Source organism: Panthera onca, chromosome F1 (assembly GCF_046562875.1).
Source record: "Panthera onca isolate mPanOnc1 chromosome F1, mPanOnc1 haplotype 2, whole genome shotgun sequence".
NCBI lineage: Eukaryota > Metazoa > Chordata > Mammalia > Carnivora > Felidae > Panthera > Panthera onca.
Genome location: NC_138355.1, coordinates 49,163,710 through 49,180,059, shown reverse-complemented (window position 1 = coordinate 49,180,059; position 16,350 = coordinate 49,163,710).

Here is a 16,350-nt window from a genome sequence, read left to right as displayed (position 1 = left end):
TATAATAATTTCAAGTGTAGTTAGCCAGAGTTCATCTCCAGTAAACATTAAAAGTATTATTTGGTAGAAAACTTACATTATCCATCAGTGAATCACAAATTTGCATTGTATACACACCACTGTATCAGCCTTTTTGATTTTCTTAATATAGTACAATGTATGCTTTTGGATAGGAAGTCTATTTCATGATTTAAAATAAAATGTTTAAATATAGTCAATTGTTATGGCTCAACTTTAAAGTCTCTAAAATTGGATAAAAATATAATGCTTCTTGAAAGCATAACTTAAAGTCTTAATGGCTCAGTTTTAGATGGCCCATCCTAAATTTTTTAAAGTTCTTTTCTGGGGATGGTACATTTTAAGGTATATTTAAGAATGAAGGAGAAGGATTGATATATATTAGATCTCTGGATTGTGAGTCATTTTTAGAAAGGAAAAAAATAATAGTTTATTTTCTACATTTTAGAAGAGGCTGTAAGAAAAAAAAATTGGCAATGTCTGCTTTGGGGGGATGTTATTTTCTTTTAAGAGAGCACTGTAAAGGCCCCAGGCAAGTACTTTAATTAACACCGATTCCATCTATCATTTGAGTTCCCCCAAACTCAATTATCCACTTGAATAGTTCCAAACTTCCAGAATAAACCTTTGAACAACACAGTGGAATTATCAAAAGTGAGAAAAGCAGATTCATGGCTTACCCCCTTCAACATGGTTATTTATTTTATCACAGCCTTTGTGCAAACAATAAATTCACTTTTCTTGACATAAAGTGAATGACATTATAGTTATAATCCTGAAATGTATTTCACTACATAGACTATTAACTCACATTTATTAATCTTTGAATAAACATTATTTAGAATAAGTCTTATTTAAGAACTAGTGATTAGACAAGAATGAACTTAACCACCTTACCAAAAATAAGTCTCACTAATAACTCCTGTTTCATTTGAAATTTTGCCATAATATAAAGAGTATAAATATCGATAATTCACAAATTTATCCATAACCTTATAAATTATGGTGGTTAAGAGAAAGGCGTAGGTGTGAAACTGTTTTGATTTTATCTCTGGTACCTCTAAAATGGGTGTCACGCTTAAACAGTTTAAGCATGTATTTTTTTACTTAAAAAAATTGCTGAAAGTGTTAAATGGAAATAGTTCTATAAAGGGCTTACCAGAGCATCTTGTACATAGAAACATTTAAGAATTTAGGGGTACATTGGTAGAACCTACCTAGTTAAAATTTATTTCTGACCATTCAAACATTCAAAAATAATCGAAGGCATTTTTTTCTCATTCGATCAGCATGCAAATATTTTTCTAAAGTTCTAGTGCATCAAAGACACATCTTTGTTTATACTAGAATTGAGCTTCACATCTGTGAAATACATATAATTGTTTTATATGTAATTGTATATTTGAAAGATAAAATGTAATGTGAATATTTTATTAATGTCAAAACTTCTAATTCTGGAATAGAGATGGGAAGTGATGATCCCCTAACTTCCATCAGTTTTGGCTTTCACATTCTGGATTATTTTATATGAAATATAACCACGTTAATTTATTTTTGTGCTAAAATAAATCTATATTTTACAATAAAAGAACCAAACTAAAATTTGTAGAACAACACAAGCTGTTCCTATCCAATAAGATATAACATAATGGGGTTAATTTCTGAGTAGCCATCCAGCATCTATGATTTCCTCTATTTATAAATCAGGGTTATTAAAAAAAAGGACTAATCCAACATCAATTTTACAAAAAGGATTATGCAATGCCAATCAGCAGACACTATGTTTTAAAAATGGGAGCCACATAGATTTTAGAATTGCATACATTTGTCTTCTGAGTGTTGTGCAATTAGACAGCGTAACAATGTTCTGTAGTGGGTCACTTCTGACCAGTCAATAATTGGACAAATGATAAAATATTAAATAACATCCGAAATCAACCAGTATACTATATAGGAAAAAATAGGTAAAGAGCAGAGAACCAGGACATTAAAGAAGAGGATAGAAAGGACAGACCCCAATGTGCACAGCCTGCCAAGTGGTTCTATCAAATATCGAGTGAGAGGGAGGCTAGTCTGGGGTGCAAACTGTACACTGTTTATATTGTGTCATGATTAAGAATGACAGTATTATTTTTCACCTCGACATTTGTTCACTATGTTTTTGGAGATCGTATATCAATTTTTCTCTGAATAACTGTCCCCTCTGTCACTTTTTATTCATACACTTCAGATGATTGACTTCATCCCTGATTTTAGGATTAATCACTCAACTCTCACTGGCCAAAGCCAAACATCACATTGCTGTGGCTATGAGAACAGTTTAGAAATGGTCAAGGGCCTTTATCTTACTAAGGCAATGGAGTATCTTTATGTGATTATTTAGAAGGAGGTGCATAAACACATTCTCTATTTTCTGCTGGGTACTATCAAAGTAAGGTTGCTGGGACTTTGTGACTGAAGGCTGTAGAAAGCAGATCACAGAGATGGAAAGAAAGACAAGTCATATACTATTGTTTGAACTTGGAATCAAGCCATACCTTAGTGCAAGAACTCCCCTTATTTTTCGTATTTAATTAAGTCAACGTATTACCTTGAAAGAGTTTATATCTGTTCAAGCTGAAAGAGTCCTAAATGGCACATGTATGTGCAACTGTAAACACACATTCATGTGAACACATGCACATACAAAAGAAATTATGAAATATTTTCCAAATGAAATAATTTTTCCAAATAACACACTTTAAGTTATTTAATACTCTAATGTAAGCTGTTAAACAACACAAAAAAACAGCCCCTGATTTAAAAAAAAAAAAACAGATTTTTCTCATCTTCAGCATGTGTGTCTTAGAAATCTCATGGAACTATGAATATCTATGGAATATGAAAAAGAAATGCTTAGAAATTTAAATGTAACTCTGACTGCTGCATATTTCTTTTCTGATGATAATGAATAGTGATGTGTTTATTCATTCCACTACCTGCCCAAGAATATCACTCATTTAGACTTAGGTTATCACTTTTGTTCTTTATAAATAGTCCTAATTTTTTCAGTAATCAATTACTCTTTATTTTTTTATGTGATGGTTGAATGTTAATAGTTGCAGTATTGGTTTATGGAAAGTATAACACATTAACTAAGTGAATATTGAATTTTGCCATATATATTCAACAACAGGCATAAAAAATTCTCTATTTCAGAATATAACATAACTGCACAGAGGAGACTGGCACCATTAATCCTGCTCAGATCATTTTTCCTATAAAGTAGAACTTGACACAGAAGGATTATAAAAGATACTTCATACCTGCATTATATTTTGGGAAAGAAAATATGAATCATCTTGTCCTGTATTGATTTCTCGATGATTTTCCAGTTTCTCCACTGGACTGTGTGTGAAGTTCCCGCTGGATATTTTCACATAAAAAGTAGGATAGGTATGCTGTTTAACTCCATTTCAAAATTTGATTTCTTTAAAAGAGATATTTTAAAATGGTTACTTTCATTAAAAATTCTGTTAAAAGTTACTCCTAGCATATCTAATGGGGAGAAACAGTTTCAAAAAAACAATCTTATATCTTATTCCACAATAAGATACTATTGTCATAAAGTCTTGAAAATATATAAGATATTCAGAAAATTATGTCCATATGGCAAGATGGCTGGTGACTCATGGCCCATAATATTGCTCATTTTGCATGACTAAGCAGCTAGCCAAATGTGCAAATATAATTAGCCACACGCCTCATCTGTGAAAGGGTGTCTTTAAAATGAATCCGGTTCATGAAGAATATCAGGTTCATTAACTCTTTGGGGCCATTAGGGTGCCATTTAAAAGGCATTTATTCTCTCTGACATAATTTTCTAAATCAGACTCTAGTGGCTTGTCTTGGGGATTCATTTACTTGAAGATACCTAGAGGAGAGTGGAGGGGAAAGGAAAAGAACGAAGGGAGGAAGGGAGGAAAGATTTTTGTATTCATACCATCTTCTCAGTTTGATGTTTCATTTTTCTCTAACAAATCTATCATTTTGATTTTAAAAACATATACACATTATTTATAAATATACTAATAACTAAAATGGTACAGCTTGTTACTTGAGTCACCATAATTAAGTAGAAACAGTATATCTTTTAAATATAGATTTCAATTATCTATAAAAGAATATTATCTGTCTACCTAAGAAACAAATAACTTTAATAAGATCTTTGTACTTTTTAAAATTAGCTAAAACTCACCCATCAGGCATGTGCTATATTGGGGGAAAGTATGTACCTTAAATATATAGAAAAGCTTCATTGGAGTTATATTTCTTATTAGAGACTTCTAAATTCTTACCTACTTAAAAGTTAAGTAAGATAACTTAAAAACTATAATATTGACTTATAAATTATATAAATTTTTCTAATAATAAAAAATAAAGTACAGCCACTTTATAAATTGAGGAAATGAAGGGGTGCCTGGGTGATTCAGTGGGTTGCGCGCCTGACTCGGTTTCTGCTCAGGTCATGATCTCACCATTGAGATGGAGCCCCACGTTGGGCTGTGTGCTGATGGTGCAGAGCCTGCTTGGGACTCTCTCCCTCTCTCCCTCTCTCTCTGCCCCTCTCCCACTCAAGCTCTTTCTCTTTCCCTCAAAATAAATAAATAAACATTTTAAAAAATGAAAAATAAAAAAAATGAATTGGGAAAATGAAAATTCTATTCTGAAACAATATTTTTGTGTATTTTCCATCGAGGCAAATAGGAATTTCATTACTTTTATTTAATTAAAATTACTTAGAGGGAAATATTAATACTTTTGTGTAATATATATTTATTTTTAAATTGTTATTCATTTATTTTTGTAACAATAAACATGATACTCCAGCCAAAGTTATTATTACTTTTTCATACTGGGAAACATATATGGAATATAGGGCAAAGTCCCTAACAAGTGCTCTCTAAAGATTATGTGGATAAATGTCTAGACGGTAGAAATGAAACAGATCAATTTTTATTTCACATTACTTACCATTTTTAAATCACATAGCTGTTAAGGGGCATCTGGGTGGCTGAGTCGGTTGGGCATCCAACTTTGGTTCAGGTCATGATCTCACAGCTTGTGGGTTCGAGCCCCATGTCAGGGCCCCAGCTCAAAGCCTGGAATCTGCTTTGGATTCTGTGTCTCCCTGTCTCTCTGCCTCTCCCCCCTTGCACTCTGTCTCTCTCTCTCTCAAAAATAAATAAACATTTAAAAATGTTTTAAATTACATGGCTGTTTTTAAATCGTTTCCTGCTAAAATTTCCCTGTATGGTTTCAAATTCCATAAAATTATTTGAACCTATATAAAACAGATCTATCGTGTAATACAACATTTTGGAAGGAATATCACCTTCATCTTGTTGATACAGACACGCATGGAATATGGAATAAATGATAGTGCATGTTTGGCTATTTGAACAATGTTTCCAGAGGAGTTTGTTTTTTTGCCTCCTTAAAATAATTGAGATATAATTGACATATAATAATTGTCTAAGCTTAAGGTATAGAACATGCCTATTTGATACATCTATATATTGCAATATGATTCCCATTATAGCATTAGCTAACATTCTATCATCTGACATAATTACCATTTCTTTCTTGTGGTGAAAATATTTAAGATCTAATCTTTTAGTAACTTTAAAATATATAATAAATTATTGTTGACTATAATCACTATGCTGTACCTTAGATCTCCAGAACTTATTATCTTCTAATTTTAAGTCTGCGCTCTTGGAATATCCCCTCAATTTTCTCATCTCTTCAGCCTCTGGTGACTACCATTCTACTCTGTTACCACAAATTTGGCCTTTTAAGATTCCATATGTAAGTGATAACATACAGTATTTGTCCTCTTCTAACTTATATCTCACTTAACATCATGTCGTCAAGGTCCATCAATCTTGTCACAAATGATAGGATTTCCTTCCTTCCCATGGCTGAGTAATACTCCATTGTAAATGTGTTCTGTTTCTGTCGTTGTCTATTCGTCCACTGATGGACAATTGTTTCTATTTCTTGGCTATTGTGAATAATGCTGCAGTAGACATGGGAGTTCAGATATGTCTTCAATATCCTATTTTAATTTTCTTTAAATACATACCCATAAGTGGGATTACTGGATCATATAGTAGTTCTGTTTCAATTTTTTTTTAAGGCAACACCATACTATTTTCCATTGTGGCTGTACCAATTTACATTTCCACCAACAGTGAATAAGAGTTCCCTTTATATCCTCAACTCTTGTTATTGCCTGTCTTCCTAATGATAGCCATTCTAACATGTGTGAGGTGATACCTCATTATGGTTTTGATTTGCATTTTCAGTATGATTAGCAATATTGAGCACCTTTTTTAGTACCTGTTGGCCATTTACATGGGGTGTAAATTGCTTTGGAAAACTGTCTATTCAACTCTTCTGCCATTTTATACTCAGATTGTTTGTATTTTACATAATTGATTTTATGAGTTCTTTATATTTTAGATATTAATTTCTTATCAGGTATATGGTTTGCAAATATTTTCTGCCATCCCATAATTGGCCTTCACATCTTTTGATTATTTCTTTTATTGTATAGAACATTTTTAAGATTAATGTAGTCCTTGCTCTTATTGCTGGTCCTTTGGTGCCATGCAAAAAGTCATTGCTAAGACTAATGTTGCAGAGCTTTATTTCTGATGTTTTCTTCTAGGACCTTTCTGATTTCAGGTCTTGTGTTTAAGTCTTCAACCCATTTTTAGGTAATTTTTGTGAGTAGTGTAAGATGGATAAGTACAATTTAATTTTTCTGTGTGTCGTTATCCAGTTTTCCCAACAGCATTTATTAAAGAGATTATCCTTAATTTCATTAAATATTCTGGGATCTATGTCAAATACTTGTTGACCTTAGAGGTCTATTTCTGTGCTCTGTTTTCTGTTCTGTTGGTCCATATATCTGTCTCAATGTCAGTACCATTTTTTAAATTCCCCAGGCCCAATGTTTGCCCTTCAATTCTGCCATTTTTGTTGTTCTGTTTTGTTTTGGTGGACTGTTCTTGTGATTTTGTTATGACAGACTCAGTTATTGAATCACCTGATGCATATGTATGACAGACTATGAAGTGCTACTTTCATTCCAAATGTTAACCATGTCATCACCTTTTAATGCTACTGATCATTTTATTGCCAACAGTTTTAAAAGTTCCTTATTTAGAAAAAAATCTTGGGTTTCTGCCATAAATAATGCTTTAATATACCCTTTTATCATATGCAAAACTAACCATGCATACTTAAATATTCTATCTTGCAGCAATACTAAAGATGCAGGTTCAAATTTTTGACATCTCATGTTTTTGCCTTTAATTTCATTCTTTTGACTGTTAAAAGAAAAAAAAATACCTTATATGCAACTACAATTTTAAAGAGTTTGTAGTTTTGAAATTCATGAAATCTTCCTTTTTATTTGATCTAATAACTACAGTACTGACTATAAACACCCGCCCACACACACACACCACATATATAATCACTATCTAAAATGACATCAATTTACTGACTGGATAGTTTCACTTAATTTATTTGCTTACACATTTTCATAGCGATGACATAAAATGAACAAAACAAACTCTCTTCAAAACCTTTTTCTCTGTTGTATAATACTCTATTTAAGAGACTAAGAGATATTTTCTTTATATGAACAGCCCAACAAGATACCTCAAGAAATTTGTATGCTGGGTAAGTATGTGTGTGTGTGGCCGTGGAGTAGGAGGGTAGGGAGAAAGCCCTGTGTAAAGATGGAATACCAAGGATTGTTTTCCTATATAAAATTTACTATGAAATGTAACATAAATTATTCTCTTTAAACCAATATGGTTGTTATATTTTAGTTTCTCAAGCAATGCAGGTGAGAAGAGGTGGTTGTTTTTCCATGTGACAGATTTGATCAATGTATTAAATGCAGCCTGAGCTGATTTCAGGGCTTAGTTTAAGCAGCTAAGTCTAGAGAGTTAACTGGTTGAAGATATTTTTAATAATAGAAAAGCAGATAATAATTGAATAATCCATTATAGCTCACTTTTATGTGTTTTCTTTTCATTTTTCCCCTGTAGCAGCTGAGCAAATAAATCCGCTTCTTTATTTCCTTATTTCCTTCTTTTTCTCCCTCCCTCCCTCCTTCCTTGCTTCCTTCCTTTTTCCTTCCTTCCTTCCATCCTTCCATACTTCTTTAATTATCATTTTTTATATTAACCTCTTATTTTTAAGATCATAACTGCATTTTAGGTCCAGAGTCTGATTGTGTCTTCAGTTTCAACTAATTTTAGCTTTAATGTGTTTTAAAGCTTATAGGAAAACCTTCTTAGTCCTAATGTCATCTTGGAAATAATCTCAAAATGGTACTGATCTGCTGGCTAATGCCAGGCTAAAGAGTAGGCCTCTGGTCTCTGCAGTGGCTTCATTTTATTTTATTATTTTATTTCATTTGTTTAAACAGTTTTTTTCCTATTGAGAATAGCATTCTTTATATTCTTGAATTTAAAGCATTACTATTGTCAATAGATATAAATTAGTATAAATGATGCCTGCTGAAACAGTAAAAAATGATAGAGTAAATTTTTCAAAAATGTCTTGGAAATAAGTTATAAAATATTCTTAAAGCAAGACAGTTAAAATTCTGAGGTTGTACAAATATGATAATTTTATAAACAAGATAAGCATATTTAGTTTCTCATTATTTACCCTATGTAATCTTGTGTCTTGGTTACTTATTAGTAAAACGTAGGAATTATATACTAAATATAAAAAATATATATTGTTAAATATATATTTTATTAATAAGTTACCAAGATATACATACACACACACACAGCACAACACACACACACGTTTATATATTCCTCCAAAGGCAAATTACCTCTCTAAACACAGATCAATGGCATCATCTCATTTTTGAAAGTCAGCTAATCAGTAAAGAATACAGTGCAATAAACACACCTCTGATTGCTAATCAATCACTCATTCTCCTGCAAATAATGTCAATCTACTTTTACCTCTGAAAGTCTACTACTCAGATTCCTAAGCTTAACAACAATAACAACAAAATACAAACATACATACATACATACATACATACATACACACATTAAAATCAGCACTCTGCATTAGTTGGAATACTGTACTTGAGCTGCATATAATTAACCATATATAGTAAGCATATATAGTAAACATTTTAGTAAGTTATAAATTCAGCTTCATCCTTTCATTTTGGATATTAAGCCATGGTCTCACTATCCTTTGACAATTCTAGAAGTGGTCTTGAGGTTATACAAAGTCTCCCAAATCTGGATAATTGAAAGGACTCATCTGCCTCCATAGGACATACTCATAGAAGACTTCATTTAAAGGCAAATGATATGGTGCCCCAAGATAAAAAGAGTGTGTGGGAAAGCAATAGGAGGTTCTAGAAACAGACCAAGAGCAAGCTCTCCAGGGTCCTCATTAGTGTATGGATTCTTGTCTATTTCTAAACTGAACCCCCAATATCTATGTGTAGAATCTTAGTTTTTAGAAGAGACCCAAGCAGAATTTTTTAGCACAGTTTTTATGTAATTTTTGTCATGTAACCCCGCCAGACTATCTAGAGTCAGGTAGGTCAGTTGAAATACCAATAAAGAAATTCACCCTGGAGGTTATTTGTGGAAATTTGGCTTTAAGCAGCATATCATAAATCCCTCCATCCTAACTTTGGTCAAGAGTCAAAAAAAATAATAAGAAAACACCCAGACATCTAGAAACTCCCAAATCTTTTCCAGTATAGCTATAAATCAATTCTACCTCTATACATGGCATGAAAGACCCTTGGTAGGCAGTCTTCCAGAGCTTCCTTGCATCAAGACATGTACTCATTCTGTTGTGTAAGCCTAAATTCTATTTTTTTTTTCCAATTTGCCACCAGGTGATTTGAATGCAGTAATGATCTGAACTTTAGTAGTTTGATTTAGTTCTTGCCAAATTTAGTATGCTTAGCACACTATTTCTAACAGGATAGATCTTTGTAGGGGTCTTTAGACCTATGTCCTTGTATAATATAATTGGAACACAGATGTTTGTAGTATAAAGTAATTAGATCTTTTCATTTTAAGGTGTACAAAGTGGTAAATAATTTGACTTAGTTCTTAGCATAAGGTAGGCAGACCTAGGTTTTTGTATTAAGTAACTTGAGTTTTGATTTGAAGGTGTAATATTTGGTAAATTACTAGGCTTAAGTCTTTGTATAAGGCCATTAGACATTTTGTTTTGGAAGTATAAAATTTAGTAATTATTTTGACATTACTGCTTTTCTCTTGCTGTCAACAAAATTAGCTAATAATAATAATAATAATAATAATAATATAACCTATTGCTATTGTTTATCTATGTCATTGGTTTTCAAATTTTATTGTCAGGGACTGCATAAAAATATTTTAAGCGTTTTTGGCTACACACAATCCCTATGGCAAATTCTTCTCTTGTGATTTTACAAACATTTATACATGCAAAAATCTTCCTTGGCTCAAAGGCCATAAGCGAAAACTCATGTCACCAGTTAGGTTCATTGGCCATAGTTTGATGACTACTACATGTATAAGGACATATTCCATGTGTTTTTGTTTTGCTCTTAACTTCCTTATTCCACCTGAATTATGAGAGACTCTTCCGCAGGGAAAAGACCAGTAAGGGTCTAATCCAAGTAGTCCCTAAGAGCTAATTGTTGCATGTCTGTTAGACTTATGACTAGTTTGGAAAACCACAGTTAGCCAAATTTTGCCTTGGGCCCTGCAACATCTTTATGAGCACACTTCCTGTATCATTAATTGGTAAAATCAGAAAATCTTCATCACAAGAAAATTACCATATGAAGCATGCAAACTTTTGGTCAAGACCATCAGAACTACAATCATCTATATGTCACATACATTTTTAAATTATCAATTTGGTCATAATTTTCTTCTTTATAGCTTTAAGTTTGCATATTTCTCAACTAGTCTTTCTTGTTCAGTTCAACAACAATAACTTATGTAAATCTAGTATATGATAGAGAAAATCACCACACTAACTATATAACCTAGTTCTTTCCAGCTATCATTAGCACAACCAATTTAAAAAGTGATATAAAGCTATAATATACATTAGTCTTGCCAATAATGATATGTTTTTTGTAAGCAATGGATAAATTAAGAAAAATAGTCTTGTACTAGAAGAATAAGAAAGGTGCAAGAATATATCCACAAAAACAAAACAAAACAAAACACAAAAAAACACCCAGAGAAAACATTCCTACAGTAAATCGATTATACATTTTGTGAGACTCGTGGATTCTTCACTTTAGGTATGAATTGAGCTCTTGGTGTCAATCTAAGACCAAGTCTAATTGCTTTGTGAGGCTATTAGTTAGATAATTCCAAGGATATAACTCCCCCAAATACTCAATAGGATATATATACTTACAAAACTCCAAAGGGATGAAACGCTATATAGCAAAATAAATATTAACAATCAAAAACATTCATTCTGTCAGTAAGAGTTGGAGAATTTGAGATAACCATCAAAAATTTGTCACTCCCTGTGACTGCCATATTAAATAAGTATACCCAAACCCCAGCTGGACAATGATCATATTATACTTATTTTAAGTGTAGATAAGAAGATAAGCTTATAATTGGGGGATGGCCATATACGAACCATCTTATATATAATAGTTGATGAGTCATTGGGATTTGTCTTCTGTTATAGGCATATTATGCCACATTCATTAATTGTTGTAATTTCCTTATGTTTCACAGATAGTGATTTATTGTTTATACAGCAATTATTTTTTGTCAACAAAAGATATGAATTTTAACTTCAAAACCATGTGTAACTCAAATTTTCCCAGATCATCTATATTCACTCAATATTTTGACCAAGGAATATGGTCTTAAATGAGTTAACTGAACACATAAATGCAGTCATTAATATAACTAATCATGACATTTTCTCATCATTTCAAGTTGTAATCTTTCAATTTTAGTGCAGATTTTTTTTAATATGCTTAGACTTATAACATTAACTTGAGAATTTATTTTTACTTATAGTACTAGATATTAGTGCCTTATAACTTGACAATTTCCTGCCAATTCCACATCAGTCTTAATGGGTATTAATTTACTTATTCTAATCTAAAATCTGACATTTGGTCTCCTATGGGGTTAGATAAATTTCTTTTTCAGCATTTGAAATTATCCTATCTTTGATTTTATGAAGAGAGACTAACAATATTCTTTAATGTTATACCACTTTGATCTTGGTAACATTTTCTGTAGAATTCTGCTTTGAAGATACAATGGGTATGAATTGGAGATTCTAATTTATAATTTATACTGAAATTAGGTCAAGGTGTAAACAATATGCAATTGTGGAAATGTTTGTTTCCTGGTACTTCAGTAAATGTTATAATGTAATTAAAAATGACCCATGAAAACGGTACTTTATTCTAAGTTTGTATCCTTGTTAGGTCCTTTTGCAAAATTGCTTTTGGTATATTAGGCAGTATATTTGGCCTATTAGGCAGTATATTTGGTATATTAGGTATTATTCACTCTGTACAAATGAAATAGGTAAATATTTCAAAGTATAGTAGTGGAACACATCAAAGTATTGAAGCTTGATGATTTTAACAGTTATGATTGTTCTATGTGGGAACTTCTCATTCAGAATGGTTTCTGACTCAGTCCTTGCTGTTGTATTTCCTAGAATTCTACTAATGACATATGGGGTGCCAAAAAAGAGAAAAATAAGAAACATTAAATTTATGTCCGACAGGAATGTTATTATTAGAGTTGTTGAAAAATGCAGGAATAAGAGTGATGGGACAAAGGAAATTACTAGGGACCTGCCCATGCTTAAGCAAAATAAAACAGAAACAAAAACAAGCCAATATCTGTCTGTTGAAATAAGTAAAGTATGTTGAAATAAATAAAATAATATCTCTAACTTTTGGCTCAGAGTGTGTTCACCCAGAAAATAAAGTCCTTATTCCACCACTGAGGAGGTTCAGTCCCTATAGTATTTGCCCACTTGCTGACTCCATAATTCAAAATCCACTTATAACCATTCCTTAGTTTTTTCCAGATTTTTTGACGTATAATTGACATGTAATGTTGTGTAAGTTTACACTGTACAATGTGATGATTTGATACACACATATATTGTAAAACAATTACAATAAGTTTAGTTAACATGTTTATCACCTAAAATAGTTCCTTTATTTTCTTTTTCTTTTTTGTTTTTTCTTTTTTTTCCTTTTCCTCTTTCTTTCTTTCTTTCTTTCTTTCTTTCTTTCTTTCTGGTGAGAACACTTAATATCAACTCTCTTAGCAACTTTCAGTTATACAGTACAGCATTGTTAACTATAGTCACCATGCTGTGCATTAAATCCCAAGAACATATTCATCTTGTAACTGGAAATTTGTACTCCTTGACCAATATCTGTCCATTTCCCCCACTTCCCAGCCCCTGGCAACCACCAGATCAGAGGAGATCATAGAGAAAAATGGACAAGGGAGTTCTTCTAAAATAACACAATCAGAGACTAATTGTTTGGACCATCTTTTCAACCTGTTGGTGAAGGAGGCATTTCCACTCTAGGGTTTGGGAATGACCATATACACAACACGTGATACTGGACAGATGGAATCATGGAAGTTTATTAGTCACATATATATTACATAATATATAATTATAATAGATAAATACATAATAGATAATATGTAATTATATGTATATATATTGTCATTTTATTAGTCACATATAAAACTACAGGGCAGGAAGACACCATGCCATGGAGTGTAACTTAAGGTTTGTACTTAAGACAAGAATGGAGGGATTATGGGAAGCAGGTTTTGTAGGAACAAGAGAATGGAGTAATTTCTATTTCTCAGGAGAATGTGATTATCCCTTTTGAATAATGTTTGGTGCTGGCAGGGAACTAAAGCTTGCTATATGGAAGAATGCAGGCACTTTAGTTGACTATAGGACCTTATTCATAGGAGTAAAGTTAGGGAAGGGAGCACATGGTTAGGCCATGTGTGGTCCTTCAAGCTTCTGATCAGAATTGGCAACACATAATTTTGAGCCTTAATTTCAGGTCTTTCACCCATCAAAGAACATTCTATATCCAAAAGGATTACAGTATTTCTATGGACCAAAACCTGATATGTCTGGAATTATGTTGCACAACCTCCCCCCGGTATAGAGGATGTGTCAGAGGATAGATAACGTTTTCTTTTTAGTTGTGCAATCTGCAGATAAAGACACATTATATACAGAATATAAAATTACCTTATGTTACATCATGGTGAAGAAATTGCAATACGTTACCAAAAACTGTTAGACCTTGATCTTGATGAGGTGACTGTGTGAATTATTGAGTTATTTCCCCTGCAAAGAGCCTGAGTGCATTTTATAGGCAAATAGAAAGTGAATTTGGCATTTGATAGATTCTAGTAGCTAGCTATCAATGGTCTTCACAAGCACTTAATTTGAAGCTAGCTCTGGACCATGACTTGTTTCAGCCAATGAAATATGACAAAAATATCTTATTTGCCACATTATTTTCTCTCTGCTATGGTAATATGAAACATTATATATGGTGAAAGCTCAGTTGGCTGGAATCCTTGAGGGTTCCATGACCCATACGGACAGGCTACCTCTGATTTCAGCAGCCCTGTTGTAAATATTTTCATTAATACTAGCATGTGCGGTTGCATTACTCTGTTTTGTTTTGTTTCCTGTGGACAAGCAATAGGTATGTATATAGCTTGTATTACACACACACACACACACACACACACACACACACACACATACACACACACACACACACACACATTTTGTTACTTTAAGGCAGTGAAGTTGTAAGTTTTTGTTTTGTTTTGTTTTTTAATGCAGATTTACTGAAGTATAACTAACAGACCAAATTATATATGGAAAGTGTACAATTTGATGTTTTGATATATTTATACGTACCCTTGAAACCCTTACTTCAATCAAGATAAAGAACATATCCCACTCCCAACAGTTTCCATGTATTTCTTTGAAATTTCTCCTCATCCCTACATGACCCCTTCCCATCCTCAGAAAGCCACTGATCTATTTTCTGTTACTATAGAAAGTTTGCATTTTCTAGAATAATTACAAAAATGAAATCATAAAATATGTGCTTCCTTTTATCTGGCTTTTTTCATTTAATATAATTATTTAATTCAACATTACTATTTTGAGATTCATGGCTGATTCATATGATAGGCGTCTGTTTAAATTTTTAAGAAACTGATAAACTGGGGCACCTGGGTGGCTCAGCTGGTTGAGAGTCCAACTTCTGCTCAGGTCATGATCTCACAATCCGTGGATTTGAGTCCCATGTTGGGCTCTGCCCTGTCAGTGTGGAACCTGCTTGGGTTTCTCTCTCCCTCCTCTCTCTGACCCTCCCCAACTTGTGCTTTCTCTCTGTCTCAAAATAAATAAGCAAACTTTTATTTTTAAATATAATTTATTGTCAAGTTAGCTAACATACAGTGTATACAGTGTGCTCTTGTCTTCGGGAGTAGATTCCCATGATTCATCGCTTACGTGTAACACCCACTGCTCATCCCACCAGTGCTCTCCTCAGTGCCCATCACCCGTTTTCCCCTCTCCCCCCCCCCACCAACCCTCAGTTTGTTCTCTGTAATAAATAACTAAACTTAAAAAAAGAAATCTTAAAGAAACCAGCAAACTGATTTTCAAACTATTTGCTATATTTTATACTCTGACTAATGGTATATAAGATTTCTAGTTATACACATCCTTGACAGCATTTGGTATGGTTAGTCATTTTAATTTTTCACATGTTAATATCTCTAATAGTAACTAACTGTGTTTTTAATTTACTGTTCCCTAATGATTGTTTGTTATCCTCATAGATCATATTTCCCCTTACTTTTGCATGACTCTAGACAATGTGTCTGACACTAGACAGTGTAAGTTTTTCCTACTTCTATGTGATGGATAATGTTTTTTATCCCTCAAGTACTCTTGAGCTTTGTTCAAAGATATCATTAAATCTTGAAAATAGTATTCTCCTTTTAAATCTTGTTCTAATACTGTGGTAGGCAGAAGAGAGGAACGTTTAGTCTAGGGTCAATTTCTCTCCACTACCAAGTCAAAACCTTAATTAATGATGAGATTTCCAATATGGCTGGTGATAGCAGGCAATTTCCTGGCACTTTGTGAGACCCAGATGTTGTTTTGCTCTAATACTTTCTTGTCACCCTT